The 16,722-nt window shown below is 39.3% G+C and overlaps 1 long non-coding RNA gene across 1 annotated transcript in view; it reads left to right on the forward strand.

Moving 5' to 3' along the window:
- The window catches only part of LOC138737668 (uncharacterized), a 171,523-nt gene extending 157,292 nt beyond the window's left edge, over positions 1-14,231 (forward strand). Inside the window, exon 4 of the long non-coding RNA XR_011341127.1 lies at positions 14,159-14,231. This is a non-coding gene — a long non-coding RNA (uncharacterized lncRNA). The remainder of the gene's footprint in view (positions 1-14,158) is intronic.
- The last annotated feature ends 2,491 nt before the right edge of the window (positions 14,232-16,722 follow it).

Genomic DNA, 16,722 nt, shown 5'->3' on the forward strand with positions numbered 1-16,722 from the left:
GCCCTACTGCACTGAAATTATTTGAGGATATTATGAGCACAGTGGATGTTGTTAAATGACAGAACAGGCTCCATGGGCCAGGTGCCTATTTCTGCTCCTATTTCTTATGTTCTTATAAGAACAGACAGATAAAAAGTTATGAAATTCACTCGCACCCCAACAGAAAAACAAATGTCCAATCTAACCAAATGATTGAAATGTCAAAAAAAGTATCTAATCACATAGCCAGAATCAGTAGAATGTTCTAAATTTGAATTTTGTAATCAGATTGATTTTAACAGACTGTAGCAACATTGTAACTTTAATGCGTTTATAAGTGCATTCACTGGAGCATAATTTAGCTCAAGTTACAAAGCACCCAAGGCTTAACATTTAAATTGGTAAGCAACAATGCTTACATATCTTGGAATAGGCTCGAAACATAGAAAAATAATTCCAAAACTCCAAGTCCAGAGTGTGAGAGTTATCTAAAACGTAGATCTGGCAGAGAATGCCACTAATGTTGCATGGAAAATTATTCAACACAGGTATATTCAGAGCAGCCAGATACCTTAATTTGCTAAAAACAAAGTAATGCTACATCATTATGCAGACTAAACAGAGAATAGCAAACCAAAATAGTTCTAGGCAAGCAGTTTCTAAACAGAAAAGCAAAGGATGCAACATAAAGTTAAAAATTAAGGCTAACCTGAAGCAGATATCAATGGGAAAACCAACTTTTTTTTAAAAACCTACCTAACAAGTAGAAGAATTTTAAAAAAAACAACTTTAAAATTAAAAATTAATAATCAGTATGTTGATGTGAATATTCAAGCAGTGCTAACTACTTATTCATGGATTGGTATTGTTCTTTGGCTTGGCTTCGCGGACGAAGATTTATGGAAGGGTAATGTCCACGTCAGCAGCAGGCTCGTTGGTGACTGACAAGTCCGATGCGGGACAGGCAGGCACAGTTACAGCGATTGCGAGGAAAAATTGGTTGGTTGGGGTTCGGTGTTGGGTTTTTCCTCCTTTGTCTTTTGTCAGTGAGGTGGCCTCTGTGGTCTTCTTCAAAGGAGGTTGCTGCCCGCCGAACTGTAAGGCACCAAGATGCACGGTTGGAGGCGATATCAGCCCACTGGCGGTGGTCAATGTGGTAGGCACCAAGAGATTTCTTTAAACAGTCCTTGTACCTCTTCTTTGGTGCACCTCTGTCTCGGTGGCCAGTGGAGAGCTCGCCATATAACACAATCTTGTGAAGGCGATGGTCCTCCATTCTGGAGACTGACTCACCCAGCGCAGTTGGGTCTTCAACAGTGTGGATTCGATGCTTGCGGACTCTGCCAGCTCGAGTACTTCGATGTTGGTGATGAAGTCACTCCAATGAATGTTGAGGATGGAGCGGAGACAGCGCTGATGGAAGCATTCTAGGAGCCATAGGTGATGCCGGTAGAAGACCCATGATTTGGAGCCAAACAGGAGCGTGGGTATGACAACAGCTCTGTACACGCTGATCTTTGTGTGTTTCTTCAGGTGGTTGTTTTTCCAGACTCTTTTGTGTAGTCTTCCAAAGGCGCTATTTGCCTTGGCGAGTCTGTTGTCTATCTCGTTGTCGATCCTTGCATCAGATGAAAAGGTGCAGCCAAGGTAGATAAACTGGTTGACCGTTTTGAGTTCTGTGTGCCCGATGGAGATGTGGGGGGGCTAGTATTCATGGTGGGGAGCTGGGTGATGGAGGACCAACCCTCTTTACTATCTTCTTCAGCATGATGCTGAAACAAGCCATGAAAGACCTCAACAATGAAGATGCAGTTTACATTCGGTACCGCACGGATAGCAGTCTCTTCAATCTGAGGCGGCTGCAAGCTCACCCCAAGACACAAAAACAACTTGTAAGTGAACTACTCTTTGCAGATGATGCCGCTTTAATTGCCCATTCAGAGCCAGCTCTCCAGCGCATGACGTCCTGTTTTGCGGAAACTGCCAAAATGTTTGGCCTGGAAGTCAGCCTGAAGAAAACTGAGGTCCTCCATCAGCCAGCTCCCCACCATTAGTATTGTACAGGCTGTAGATTAGAAAGGTGCTACTTGCTTGAATCACATTAATGTTGAGAAAATACTCTGGCTTCACCTTGCGAATATTAAGAAAGTTGGGTGGTGTCATCTGCTAACAGGCTAAAGACTTTGTTGATTAAGTTGGCTGATTATATGACTAAAAACAAATTCAATCAAAATTTGAAAAACATGAGAATAAGAACATAAGTAAATAGAAGGAAAAGTAAACATTCTGGCCCCTTAAGCTTGTTCAGCCATTTACCAACTGTTCTCAATTCTCTGACCATTCATGAGTGTATCTTCTTGCAGTAAGAATTTGGGGCCTGAAATGATCACAAAATCAGACTTGTCTTATGACCAAGTCAGCTGAATGATCAAAAAAAAGCACTATCACTTAACTATCAACACCCATGAGAGATTGTACTTGTATATAAAGCTACCCTGCAGAAGAAAACATCTCCAAAATTGTTTCTAAATGCACACTGCTAGAGGGATACAATGGGTAAAGCAGTATCAGTGGGAGAAAAAGAATGCCTAACTTTTCAAACCAAAGCCATTTATAGAGACTTGAGTCATGTAGTAGAGAAGCCAATGTAAAGAGTTCCTTTCACATTGGCTTTTCTACAATATCTCTCCAGTCTCAATGAAATGGTTCAACTTGAACCATCGACTATTCTTTTTCTCTCACTGATGTGACTTGAACCATTGAGTTCCTCCAGCAGAGTATGTTTAGCTTCAGATTTTAGCACATATAGTCTCTCGTGTGTCTCCAGTTTAATATTCCACTGTGAAGTCGCTTCAAAGCATGTCAACTTTGAAGGAATTTTCTTCCCCTCTTTGACATGAGTTTTGTAAGTCCCTCTCTCACTGCTCCTACACTGTGGTTTCCCCTGGTTTCCAACTACATTCTGTTTGGTTGCCAGAGTTACATCCGCTACCAGAGTCACATCCTTCTTCAGCTCTTGTCTTCACTGCCATTGTTCCCGCGTAGGTTCCGGCTCTGTTTCCATGTATCTTAGTTTTGGCTACAGATGGATGACAGGGATGTGGAATCAATTCACTTCCCTTCCCAACAGTTCTGCTAAAAAATAATTTGGCTCTTAAATTCATTACGTCCAAGAACTCATTGACGATTTTAGGAAGGGGGGTTGGAGGAAACATGCACCTTTCCACATTGATGGGATGGAGGGAGAAAGGATTAGTACTTTCAGTTTCCTGGGAATACATATTTCAGAAGATCTCTCCTGGAACCAGCATATTGTCGCATCCATGAAGAAGGCACACCAACACATTAAAAGGAGTGAACTGTGTGATGCTGCAGTCATTGAGGGAGCGGCCATTGTCAGAGTGGACTGAGTCAGAGTGGGAAGGATATGGCTCAAGGGGCTTCCGCATGTAGAGTCTGAGGTGGTGGTGCAGGAGTTGAAGTATGTAAGGTAAAGGTTCCATTAATGTCACGTAATGCCACATTTAAAATGTAACATACATGAAATTCTTTGACTTTTGTCTACTGTAAGACAGACAGAGAGTCACTTTGTCCAACGCTCCTCACCCTAAGGCCACCCAATTTGAGGAACAAAAAAGATTCAGCAAATAGGCAGAGGTAAGGGCAGGCTTTATGTATCATATATTTTTTTCCTCTAGTCAGAGACAGTGAAAATGGCAGGCAAAGCAGGGGAATGCTCCTCTTGCAGAATGTGGTTTATCAGGGAAGCTAGCAGTGTCCCTGACAATTTCATCTGGAGAAGAGCATCCAGCTGCAGCTCCTGACAAACTGAGTTAAGGAATTGGAGCAGAAATTGGATAAACTCAGGTTCATTTGGAAGGCAGAGGGGGTGATAGGAGTTACAAGGATGCTATCACACCGAGGAGGCAGGAAGAGAGAGGAAGGGAACAGGCAGGTAATGCAGTGCACAACTGTGTTGGTTCCTTTCAATTACAAGTATACCATTTTGCATACTGTTGGTGGGGGGGGGGGTGGGGGGGACACTTATCAGGGACAAACCACAATGATCAGGTCTCTGGCATGGAGACTGGTCCTGTGGCTAAGAAGGGGTGGGAGAAGAGGCGAGCTGCAGTGATTGGAGATTCCATAATTAGGAGAACAGAGAAGAGGTTTTGAGGAAGGGATTGAGAATCCCGGATGGTATATTGCCTCCCTGGTACCAGGGTCTGAGATATCTCAGATCGCATTTATGAGATTCTCAGGAGGGAGTATGAGCAGCCAGATATCATGGTCCATATAGGGACTAATGACATGAGTAGGAAGGATGAGGAGGTTTTGCAAAAAGATTTCAGGGAGTTTGACACCTGGTTGAAGGACAGGACCTCCAGGTTTGGGATCTCATGATTGCTACCAATGCTGCATGCTAGTGAAGTTAGAAATTGGAGGAAGATGGAATTTACTTCATGGCTAAAGACATGGTGCAGAAGGGAGGGCTTCAGATTTCCGGATCATTGGGCTCTCTTCCAGGAAAGGTGTCACGTGTTCCGATGGGACTCATTTACACTGGAGAAGGATGAATATCCTTGCGGGAAGGTTGGTTAGTGCTGCTGTGTAGGGGGGGGGGGGGGGGGGAGGGGTGGTGGTGGTGGTGTTTAAACTAGATTTGCAGGAGATGGGAACCAGAGTGCCAGAGCAGATAAGGAGTGGAAGAGGGAAGTGATAATGTGAAAATAGCATGTAACCTTAAAAGTCAACCGGTAGCATATGGTGGAAATGTTCTCATGTGAATCTATTTCAATACAAGGAGTATTGTAGGAATGGCACTCGAGCTTAGAGTATGGATTGGCACATGGAATTATGACATTGTGAAACTTGGTTGCAGGGGGGTCAGGACTGGCAGCTCAAAGTTCTGGGCTTCTGTTGCTTTAGATGCGATAGAAAGGGGGGGATGAAAGGGGCCAGGGATGGCATTGTTCATCAGGGAAAATATCACAGCTGTGCTCAGGCAGGACAGACCAGAGGGCTCACCTACTGAGGCTATATGGGTGGAGATGAGGAACAGGAAAGGTGTGACCACACTCATGGGGTTGTATTATAAACTGCCAAATATTCAACGAGGATTGGAGTAAATCTGTAAAGAGATAGCAGACACCTGTGGGAAGCAAAAGGTTGTGATAGTAGAAGATTATAACTTTCCACATATTGACTGGGACTCCCTTAATGTAAAAGGGGTAGATGGGTTGGAAAATTTTCTAAATCAATATATAGAGGTATGAACTAGTGAGAGTGCAATACTGAATTTCCTATTAGGGAACAAGACAGCACTGGTATGTGTAGGGGAACATTTTATGTCCAGTGATCATAATGCCATTAATTTCAAGTTAATTATGGTGAAGGATTGGTCTGGGCATCAAGTTGAGATTCTAAACTGAAGAAAGGCCAATTATGAGCAAATGAGAAAGGATCTAAAATGCTTGGATTGGGATCATTTGTTTTCAGACAAGGATGTGCGAGGTAAGTGGAAGACCTACAAAGGTTAAATTTTGAGAGTATAGAATTTGTATCAGGAATTGAGAACCTTGGTTTTTGAGGGATATTGGGGATCTAGTTTGGAAGAAGAGAGAGGTGTACAGCAGGTATAGGGAACATAGAGCTAATGATATTGAACCTTTTGCGGAAGCCATTCACCATGACCCAGGCATTAAAGGATTTAGAGTGGGCTAGGAAGAATAAAAAATGAATTTATTTCCAGATGATGTGTTGATATACTTGACAGAACCAGTAAGATCATTGGCGAGGTTGCAGACTACACTGGAGGACTATAACAAAATCTCAGTATATAAAATTAATTTATGATAAGAGTGATACAATGCTACTAACTAAAGGGGATTATGAGGAATATCAATGAGAGAGCAAATTCAAGTGGCTACAAAAGGAGATTAAGTATTTGGAAACAATGAAAGATAAGAATTTGCAAAATTTATATAAATTGAAATTAACTTGGGTCTACAGCCTGAGAGGAATGAGGCTCCCTGAGTTCAAAAATATTATTGGGCAGCCCAGGTGAGGTTTATCGCCTCATTCTTTGAGTGATTCACACTTCTGGGCACAAATTAGTCCGTACTCGATAGGCGAGAAGGTAGCAGGAGAAATTATTTACAAATGGAATACTAAATTAATAATGGAAAAAACAGACAGCATACATTTAATCCAAATGTGGCAAAAAAAACCCAGATTATTGGGTTAAAAGTAGGGTTGTCTCCCAAAACATCCTTAACACAGAACAAATTAATCCCCATGACCATGGGTAACAAGATCCTGGTCACCTGGTACCAGAAAGGGATCAGGTCTATTGAGGACTGTTATGAGAGGGGCAACTCATGTTATTTGAGCAATTAAAAGACAAATTTGATTTATCAATCAAAACTTTCTTTGCTACCTTCAATTGAGATCCTTTTGAGGGACAAATTAGGTTCATCTATGGCCCTCCCACCATGTCGTGACGTGGAGGCTCTAAATCAAAAGGGGATCACATGTAAATTCACCTTGGCTATGTATCTCCTGTTCCAAAATGAGAGCCCGAAAATGGGCCTCCATTAATCGAGGCAAAGATGGGAGTCAGAGCTTTGTCGGGACAACAAGAAGGCGGTTATTAATGCCAGATACAGGCTGATACATACAATTTCTTGCACCAACTATATCTTATGCCACAAAAATTACATAATGTAAAACCATAAATGTCTGAATTGTGTTTTAGATGCAGCATAGAGATAGGAACTTCTGTGCATTCAATGTGGCTAGGCATCAAGGTGAGACACTTTTAGGTAGAGCTAGGGATATTTTAGAAAACATTACAGGGGTGGAGTATCCACAGGTCCAGCACTGTTCCTGCTCCCCAGTTTTTTTTCATGCATTTGTATTATTAGTCTTAATAATTAATTTTCATGCCTTTATTGATGTAGAAGTGGGAGGGAAGGTAAATAATGGGGGTGGGGGGTGGGGGGGTGGTGGTGGGAAGGAGGGGAGGGCCGGAAAGAGAAAAGAGACTCGACAAATAATGACCTGTAAACTGGGAAGATTTTTCCCCTACAATACCTGTATAATATGAGTCTGTAAAACTATAAATATTTTTTTTTAAAAACATGAAGCAAATAATGTGCTTCAGGAGTATAAAATAAAAACATTTAAAAAAAATGAGGAAGAATAAAAGAAGTTGCTTTTGTAGACAATATTAATGAAAATCCTAAGGGTTTCTACAGATGTATTAAGAGCAAAATGATAGTAAGGGACAAAATTTGTCCCCTCGAAGATCAGTAGTCGGCTATGTATGGGGCCAAAAGAGATGGAGAAGATGTTAATTTTTTTTTTGCCTCAGTATTCACTCAGAAAATGGCAAAAGAGTCGAGCGAAGTTAGGAAAACAAGCAGTGAATTCATGGAACCTATACAGATTAAAGTGGAGGGGGTGTTTGATGTTTATTTTTGAATATTTTATTTAAAATGTTTCCATACATGCAGTAATGATATTTATATAATAAAACTGATTTCAAAAATAAACATAAAAAAGGTACATGCATGATGGTTGACCCCATCCCACCCAACCTACGCCCTCAAAAAATATTATATAGATACTGTAGTGGCCTGTGGCCCAATCCGCGGGTCGACACAGGAAATGGCCGTTGAACACAGTGATCGAGCAAGTAGCACTTGAGATGGGAGACCCATTCCCATAGGCTGCATTAATAGTGGCTGAATCAACCAATCACTGTCAGTGGATCGCATGGAGTCCAATCTGGGCCTGCGGGACTTAGGTGCCAATCAGCAGCCAGTTCCGCTCAAGGCACGCTCAGATGATGACACAGTCGGCTGCCTATAAAAGGCAGAGCTGCATCTCAATAAACTCAGTCTTGACTACACTCCCTTTATGTGTGTCTTCTTTCTTGTTATTACCTCAAGCTATAAGCTCACCATATCTTGAGCTACAATCGTAACAACCCGCTACAATACTATAAATCTATAAGTATAAAAAGAAAAGAGAAAAAAGAAATAGAAAGTTTTTTTGGTTTGCTTAGAGAAGCATCACCTGGCATATATCTTGAAATTCTTCATAACCACTCAGAGTCAGATTTACAAGTATTTGGATGGCCAGGGTCTGATTATAAATAGTCAACATGGCTTTGTGCATTGTAAGCTGTGTTTAACCAAACTGATAGAGTTTTCTGAGGAGGTTGTCAGCAAGGTTGATGAGGGAAAGTCTGTGGATATTGTCTATATGGACTTTAGTTAGGCCTTTGACAAGGTCCCATGTAGCAGGTTAGTCGGGAAGGTTCAAACACTACGTATTCATTAGTGAAGTAGTGAAATGGATTCAACAAATGCTGGATGGGAGAAGCTGTGGTGGATGATTGCTCCTCAGACTGGAGGCCTGTGACTAGTGGTGTGCCTCAGGGACCAGTGCTTGGACTATTGTTGTCATCTAGATCAAATATAATTCCCTGAAAAAGGCATTACAGATAGGGTTGTAAAGAGAGTTTTTGGAATATTGTAGTAAACCACTGTTATGCTATGATTGACTGCTGCCGGCTTGATGGTGCATTACATATTGGCCTTCATAAATCAAAGTATTGAGTATAGGAGTTGGGATGTTATGGTAAAGTTATAGAAAATATTGGTGTGGTCCAATTTGGAGTCTTGTGTGCAATTTTGGAAACCTAAGTACAGGTACGGGAAAGAAATCAATAAGATAGAAAGAGTGCAGAGAAAATCCACCAATTTTCCCTTGCAACCGCTGCAACCGTGTCTGCCTGTCCCACATCGGACTTGTCAGCCACAAATGAGCCTGCAGCTGCCATGGACATTACCCCTCCATAAATCTTCGTCCGCGAAGCCAAGCCAAAGAAAAAAAAGAGAATGTTGTCTTAAGAACTCACACATACAAATACATTATAAAACATGGTGTTAGAAGTGGGATGAAGGAAATTAAAAGGAAATTCTTTACAAAGTAAAATCTGAAGTCAACCACAGATCAATGAAGAGAAGCTAAAAAAAAAAGTGAAAAATGGAAGGATTACATCCACCAGCGAAACTTTAGCTGCCAGGTAATGTGGCTGAAAATTGCAGCAGGTTTAAACAGCATTTTGGATTGTAGATAGTGGTAGTCAGAGATGATGAAAAAAGTGATAAAATTAACACGTCAGTTTTCTTAAATGTCATGGGTGATGAAGTTCTGGAGATGTATAATAACTTCACATATACTGAAGGAGACAAAATGAAAATGAAAAAAAAATGGAACAGTTTGAGGCATCCTGCATCCATAAACATAATGTAATGCTTGAGAGGCACAAATTTTTCACGTGTACAGAAAACAGGAGAAAGTATTGATCATATGTGACTGAATTGAGAAACAGAAGCAAAATATGTGCATTTGGAGGACTGATCAACTCGCTGATAAAACACAGACTTGTGTGTGGTATTCCAAATAGTAGCCTAAGAGAAAGACTGCTAAGAGAGCAAAATAGACCTGGAAAAAGCCATAGCACTCTGCAGGACTACACAAACTGTTAAAAGTCAGGCAAAAGAGCTGTTCAGTGAAACTAGCTGCAACGTGGATAGAGTGAGCAAGAACAGACATAAACTGTTTAACAAAAAGCACACCAAAGTAGAAGGAGAGGAATGGCCAGCAAAGAAAAATGAAAGGGACAATCGAAAGCCATGTCATCAATGCAGTACACAACACCTACCAAAAATGTGTCCAGCATATGGTAAAACATGCAATATGTGCAACAAAACCAACCATTATTCCCGTTGCTGTAGGAACCAATTGCAACAAAGCAAGGTTCATGCAGTAGATGAAAGGGAGATAGAGGAATTCTATGTAGATGTTGTGATTGAAAACAAGAAAGAAAACAAAGATTGGATGTTGAGATTAAAAGTGAATGACATATACATTTCAGTTAAATTGGATTCTGGAGCACAAATTATCGTAATATCAGAGACTGATTTAAAGAAGATTAGTCTGAGACCAAAGATGTATGGAACAAAAGTGAAGGTGACAGGATACTCAGGTACCAATAAACCAGTGCAAGGAGAATGCATGGTCAAAGTGAAACACAAGGACAAAGAGCACATGCTAGCATTCATCATGGTACCAAAGGATGTACAGGCCATACTAGGTTTAACAGCCTGTGAGAAACTGAACCTGGTAAAAAGAATCCTCATTGAGGAAAGCGAAGGAGAGACAGTCTATGATGAACTCATGAAAGAGTACAATGATGTATTTCAGGGACTAGGCTGCCTTCCAGGAGAACACACGATCAGATTGGATAAACGTGTGCCACCGATAATACACCCATGCAGAAAAGTTCCATTTGCACTTCAAAATCAACTAAAAGCAGAGTTGGGCAGGATGGAAAGCCTGAACATAATTCAGAAGATAGATAATCCAACAGAGTGGGTGAGTTCATTCGTCGTGTGAACAAAAAGAATGGAAAGCTAAGAATTTGCCTGGATTCAAGAAATCCATATAACCATATAACCATATAACCACTTACAGCACAGAACAGGCCAGTTTGGCCCTACTAGTCCATGCCATAACAAATCCCCACCCTCCTAGTCCCACTGACCAGCACCCGGTCCATACCCCTCCAGTCCTCTCCTATCCATGTAACTATCTAGATCTAATGAGAGCAAACAAAAAAGAACACTTTAAGCTTCCGACGCATGAATAAATCATGTCACAGTTTGCAAATGCAAAGTTTTTCAGCAAGTTAGACCTATCATCAGGATTTTGGCAGTTAAAATTGGATGAAGCAAGTTCAAGACTGTATGCTCAAAAGTCCATTTGTCAGATACAGATTCCTAAGGTTACCATCAGAATTGCTTCAGCTCCTGAAGTGTATCACAAAACTATCCATATGGTCTATGAGCACCTGGATAGAGTTGATACCTTAATGGATGACATCATAGCATTGGAAACCACGAGAATGGAGCATGATGAGAGACTAAGGAAATGCTGGAAGCAAAAAGGAAAGCAATCCTGAAGCTGAACAGAGAGAAATGCCAGCTCAGGGTGACAGAACTAACATTTGTAGGAGATATTATTGGCAGTGAGGGCATCAGACCAGATCCCAGAAAAGTGTCTGCCATTTGGAACATGACAAGGCCACAATGCAAAATGGATGTACAGAGATTTAATGTAATTGTCAATTATATGGGTAAATTCATATCCGACCTCTCAGAAAAGATAGCTCCATTGAGAAGACTAACAGAAAAGAATGTTGAATGGGACTGGAATCATGACCATGAAAAGTCATGGAGTGAACTAAAGAAACTGCTCGCAGAGGAACCAGTTCTGAGGTTTTACGACCCAGCGAGACCCATCAAGATATCATCAGACACATCACATAGTGGGCTTGGTGCAGTTCTTCTGCAAAAATATGATGACTGACAACCCATTGTGTATGCATCATGCTCAATGACAGATGCTGAGACACGATATGCTCAAATTGAAAAGGAGCTGATCAGCATCAGATACGCCTGTGAAAGATTTCATGAGTTTGTGTCAGGACAACCAATCAGTGTAGAGACTGACCATAAGCCTTTGATTGTATTGTTCCAAAAGCCATTAAATGAATGTCCACTTAGAATACAAAAAAATGATGATTAGGCTGCCACATTATACATTGAATGTGGCGTACACTCTGAATAAGCTAATATACACAGCAGACTCATTGTTTAGGACTGATATGAGAGAGTCCGCAAACACCAAACTGGATGAAGATGTGAATGCCTTCGTGGACATGATCACAAGTGCACTGCTCATATCAGATGCAAAAATGGAGCTCCTAAAGTCAGAGACAAACAAAGATGAAACACTGAGAAACTGAGAAAAAACATTTTGGATGGATGGCCCAACATGAAGCAGGACTGCTCACCTGAAATTTCAGAGTACAGGTAATGCAAGGTGGAACTATCAGTGGTTGAAAACATCATCTACAAAGGAAGCAAAATCCTTATCCCAAAGAGTTTGAGAAAAGAGGTACTAAAAAGGATCCATGGAGGACATCTCAGAATCAAAATGTGTAAGAAAAGAGCTTGATAGGTGATGTACTGGCCAAGAATCAACAATGAGATAACAATTGAAGTGTCAAACTGTACAATATACTGGAAATATCAAGCAAGCAATCCTGCAGAACCACGAAAGCCACACCCAGCACCACACAGACCTTACCAGAAGGTAGGCACTGACATATTTCAATGTCAAGGGAAGGACTATCTTGTAGTCATAGACTATTACTCACTGTATCCAGAGGTGTGTAGACTGAACACCACCTCTGCAGATGCTGTAATAATACGCATGAAAGCCATATTCTCCAGACATGGCATAGCAAGCGAGGTCTTCACCGACAATGGACCCCAGTTTTGCAATTTAAAGTTCCACAGTGTGCCAAAGAGTGGGACTTTGTACACACCACATTAAGTCCTCATTTTCCACAGTCCGATGGTATAGTGGAATAATTGGTACCGACAGTGAAAGGACTGATGTACAAGGCAAAAGACAGTGGAACAGACTTCTACCAGAGCATGCTGGTGTACTGCACAATGCTGCTTGAGTGTGAAATGTCACTCCTTATGGGACATAGGCTAAGATCAAGTGCTAAGATCAAACAACATGATAGAGGAATTAGGGGATATGGGGAGAAGGCAGGTAGGTGGAGTTAGGTCATAAATTAGATCAGCCATGATCATATTGAATGGCAGAGCAGGCTCGATGGGCCATTTTTGGCCTACTCCTGTTCCTACTTCCTATATTTCCTATGTTCCTATGTACCCATTCAGGAGAACCTGCTAAAAACAAAAGAGAGGGAGAAAGTGAGGAAATTCAAAGAACAACAGAAAGAAAAGCAAAAGTATTACTTTGACAGAGGAACAAAAAAAACCTACCAGAACTCTACACTGATGGCCAAGTAAGGCTAAAAAAAAAACACAACAAACTCATGGACTCAGAAGGGAACCAAAATCATACATCATTCAGACAGATAAAGGTGCTTTTCTGTGAAGATATCATGGAGATCTTCAAATGGGAACAGCCACAGTAGATGGAATGACGGATACTGTTGAACAACTTGAACACACAGCTGAGAAGACATCATCTGAGGCAACAACTCAGATTCAAGGACAATCAATCAGGAGATCGTCAAGACATGTGAATCCTCCTTTAGAGACTCATTGAGCAAATTTATAGATTGAAGTAGTGCTATCTTATTCTCTCTTCACATTTTAGTGTATGTAAATGTGAAAACACAAAACAAGTTTAAAAAATGTTAACAATGTTGATCATAATGAAAATGTAAGTTCCAGGTGTTAAAGTTAAAATTGCAGAGTTATACAAAGAAACCAGGTTAGTTAAATGTTAGTTGCTTTTGTTTTAAGAAAGGGAGATGTAATGATAATGATCATGGTTGCAATGCAACTAGTAATGCCTTACAGTTTGATTATACTTGGTTGCCACCAGGGGACAGACATAGAGTATGTAGATCTGTAATGGAGACTTGCAACCTCATGGCATGCCTCATGTGCTATTTACAATAACTTTAAAGTAAAGAACCCTTTCCTTCATCCATGGCTTGTCTTAAGAACTCATACATATGAATACAAGATGAAAAACTCCTAACCAATGAATTCCAAATTGTCACAGCTCTCGTATTCTCCCCCCTTCCCTTACATATATTGCACTAGTTTCCCATTTCTTAAAACAAAAAAAAAACAAATTCAAAATTACCAGAGCTAAATGTTTTTTGCATATTCAGAGATCTTTGCTGTTGGGCTGGTGTTCCAGGTGAATTCAGTAGATACTGTTGCAGTATTGTTCCACTTTGACACTTGTCCAAACTATAACATGTTGATTCTTGTAGGATTGATTAAAGGATCATTTTCATTTTGAATCATCTTTGCTTTACGACTGAGTTTTGTGTTCTAGAGCACTTGACCTGGATGAATTTTCTGAATTATTCATATTCACAATATCAGTTAGATCACTAAGTCTCTGGCATACCCTATTTTCCCATCTCTGACCTGCTAGAAAAATTTAGTTGATGTAAATTATACTGTATCCTTTCTTCATTTATCTTTATGAAGTTTGTTGTTTTAACTATGAACCTCCAATTTTCCTTCCAAATTAGGTTGATTGAGACAAAACTGAATGTGCATGAACATTTTTGTCTGAAGATATCCTGTTGTGGAATAGAGTGCTGTTCTGTGGTTCAGAGGACATTCCTGTGAACTGATGTTCCATAAAGATGTTCAGGTTCCATTGATCTTCAATGATCTACTTCACAATGCCTCCTTTACAGTGTAAGTGACCTTTCTGCTTCTCCTGTTGTAGTTGGTGGTCAAGAGAAATAAAACAACATCTAATTTCATTGGCCTTCATAAATTGTTCAAGGTGGAAACATCAAAATTGTAGATCATTATCTGATACAACCTCTGGAAGATCACCTGTGGCAAAATTAAATCTTAATTTCTCTCTCATGTATTCTCTGGTCATGGAAGATCCCACCTAATCTACTTCTCACCCCTGTAAATGACCATGAATTACAACGCAGTATTGTCTGCATCTTATAAAAAGTCTGTATGGACCAGATAGTCTTGTATGCCATTTCCACAACTAGACAAGTGATAGAAGAGGCTGTATTCTGGAATCCTGACATATTGTGTGTTACTGATTTTAGCCCCCACCACTGTAATATATTTTTCTTTAGTAATTCTTGAAGTTGGGTCAATGTTGTAGCATGGTAATGGATTATATCCAAAAGAGAGCAGTGCAGAGTCACATTTTCAGGTTTTCTTGCTCCGGTGATGGTTTCAACTTTTTCTTTAATTGGATGCAACTCATTTTAACCTATATAAATCACTTCCTTCCACCTAAAGATATATTTGCTCTTTTGAACTTTTAGATTCTGTTGGTGAAATCATCTAAACACTTCCTCAACTATGAAAATATTTTCCAACTCTATGATAGTTTTAGTTATAATGTGATAATAACATGTGTTTATTGTCATATATATTTAACAATATACATATGCACCAAAATTCTTACTTGCTGCAGCCAAACAGGTACATTGTAAATGAAAATCTCTGATAATATACATTAAAATAAATTAAAGAGACAAAAGATAGATAATAAATATTCACAGTTACCATAGTGCAAGAAAAAATACAGTACCATTTTAAGGAGTCACCATTTAAATTACTGTCACCATATGAAATTATTCTTTGGGCTTCAACAATGCATGTAGAACTTTGCAGAGCATGTGAAGAGGCCTTGAATAATGATATTCACTTCGTTTATGCATCTAGTTTCTCACATTTATCAGTTTATGCAATTTGCAATGGAATTTGTCAGATGTTACAAACACCATGACAATGGAAAAAAAATGTGAAAATGACGAAAAAAGGAAACGTGTACACATTCACCGCAGATAAATCTAATTAAGATCCTGCAGCTTACTAAATCCTATCAATGTCAAGTTTAGTGACTTGTAAGAAAAAAACTGGTGAAGGAATATTTCAGATTGACACAAATTTCCTATGAAGAATAATAGCGGGCAATGTAAAATTGTCTCCAAATACATAAATTTTATTATTCTTAGCAAATCATGAAATAGAACAAAGATCTGCTGATATGCCAGATTCAAATTATTTCCCTTTTGTTACTGAAGAGAACTACAAAAAACCTTCAACATTAATGCTTTCATGAAAATTAATTACATAATATATAATAAATAATGAATACATTTTTAAAAGCCCCAAAGTGTCAGTCCTAGTTTACTTAATGTAATAAGCAGGATGATATTTAGTTGAAATGTCACTTTTATAATGGCTCAAAACTGATCTGTAAAGAGCAGAAACCCTTCCTTCATGTTGTCATGACAGACTCAATGTGTTATTTCATTTCAAAACCTTGTTATTCGTGCATTAAAAATATGCAACATCACCACCTCCATCTACTGGAATCCTGCATGGAAAGTTGTTATGAAGTTACAGGTCTGGGAGCAAATTGTTTATGTATCTTTTATATTTATTATTGCATTTGAAATATTAATTTCCCTACTGTTAACTTGTACTCTGTCATAGCACTGTAATATTCTACCATTCCTATTTTCTCCAGCCTTCAATACATTGATTTGTTATTTGTTTACTGAACTATTTGATAATGAATATTTTATGTTGACTAAAGCCCCAATGAATTCTAAACTACACTTGCATAATCCTCATTGCATATATCTTTGAATATTGTCTTTGATTTTTATGCTTTTGCATTAAACATTGGGTGATTATGCAACTGAGAATTGAAAACATTTTAATATTGAACATGATTTCCCAAAGCTGTAATAAATTTAATGATGAACAAATCAAGGAAAATTTAGATTGCACCATTGATAGGAAAAAGTGGCAGGGTATGATGAAAAGTTTACTGCTCCACAATAGATGTAAAAGTTTCTGTTTAATGAGTGGCTATGTTACGTGTGCTCTGTATGGAAGATTATTACAAATATCAAGGCCTGAAGCAGAGTTTATGTTTTCATAGTGGACTTTTGGCCTTTAAATTATAAATTGAGTTGTCCAATATTTTAATGTGTTCTCTCTCTTTAATCAGTACATTTAATTCATGTTGTCTACTCTTACAGGTTGTCAGGCTTTTATTTTCCATGATCATCTTTTGGATATTATTTAAGAATCCTAT

Source organism: Narcine bancroftii, chromosome 6 (assembly GCF_036971445.1).
Source record: "Narcine bancroftii isolate sNarBan1 chromosome 6, sNarBan1.hap1, whole genome shotgun sequence".
Taxonomy (NCBI): domain Eukaryota; kingdom Metazoa; phylum Chordata; class Chondrichthyes; order Torpediniformes; family Narcinidae; genus Narcine; species Narcine bancroftii.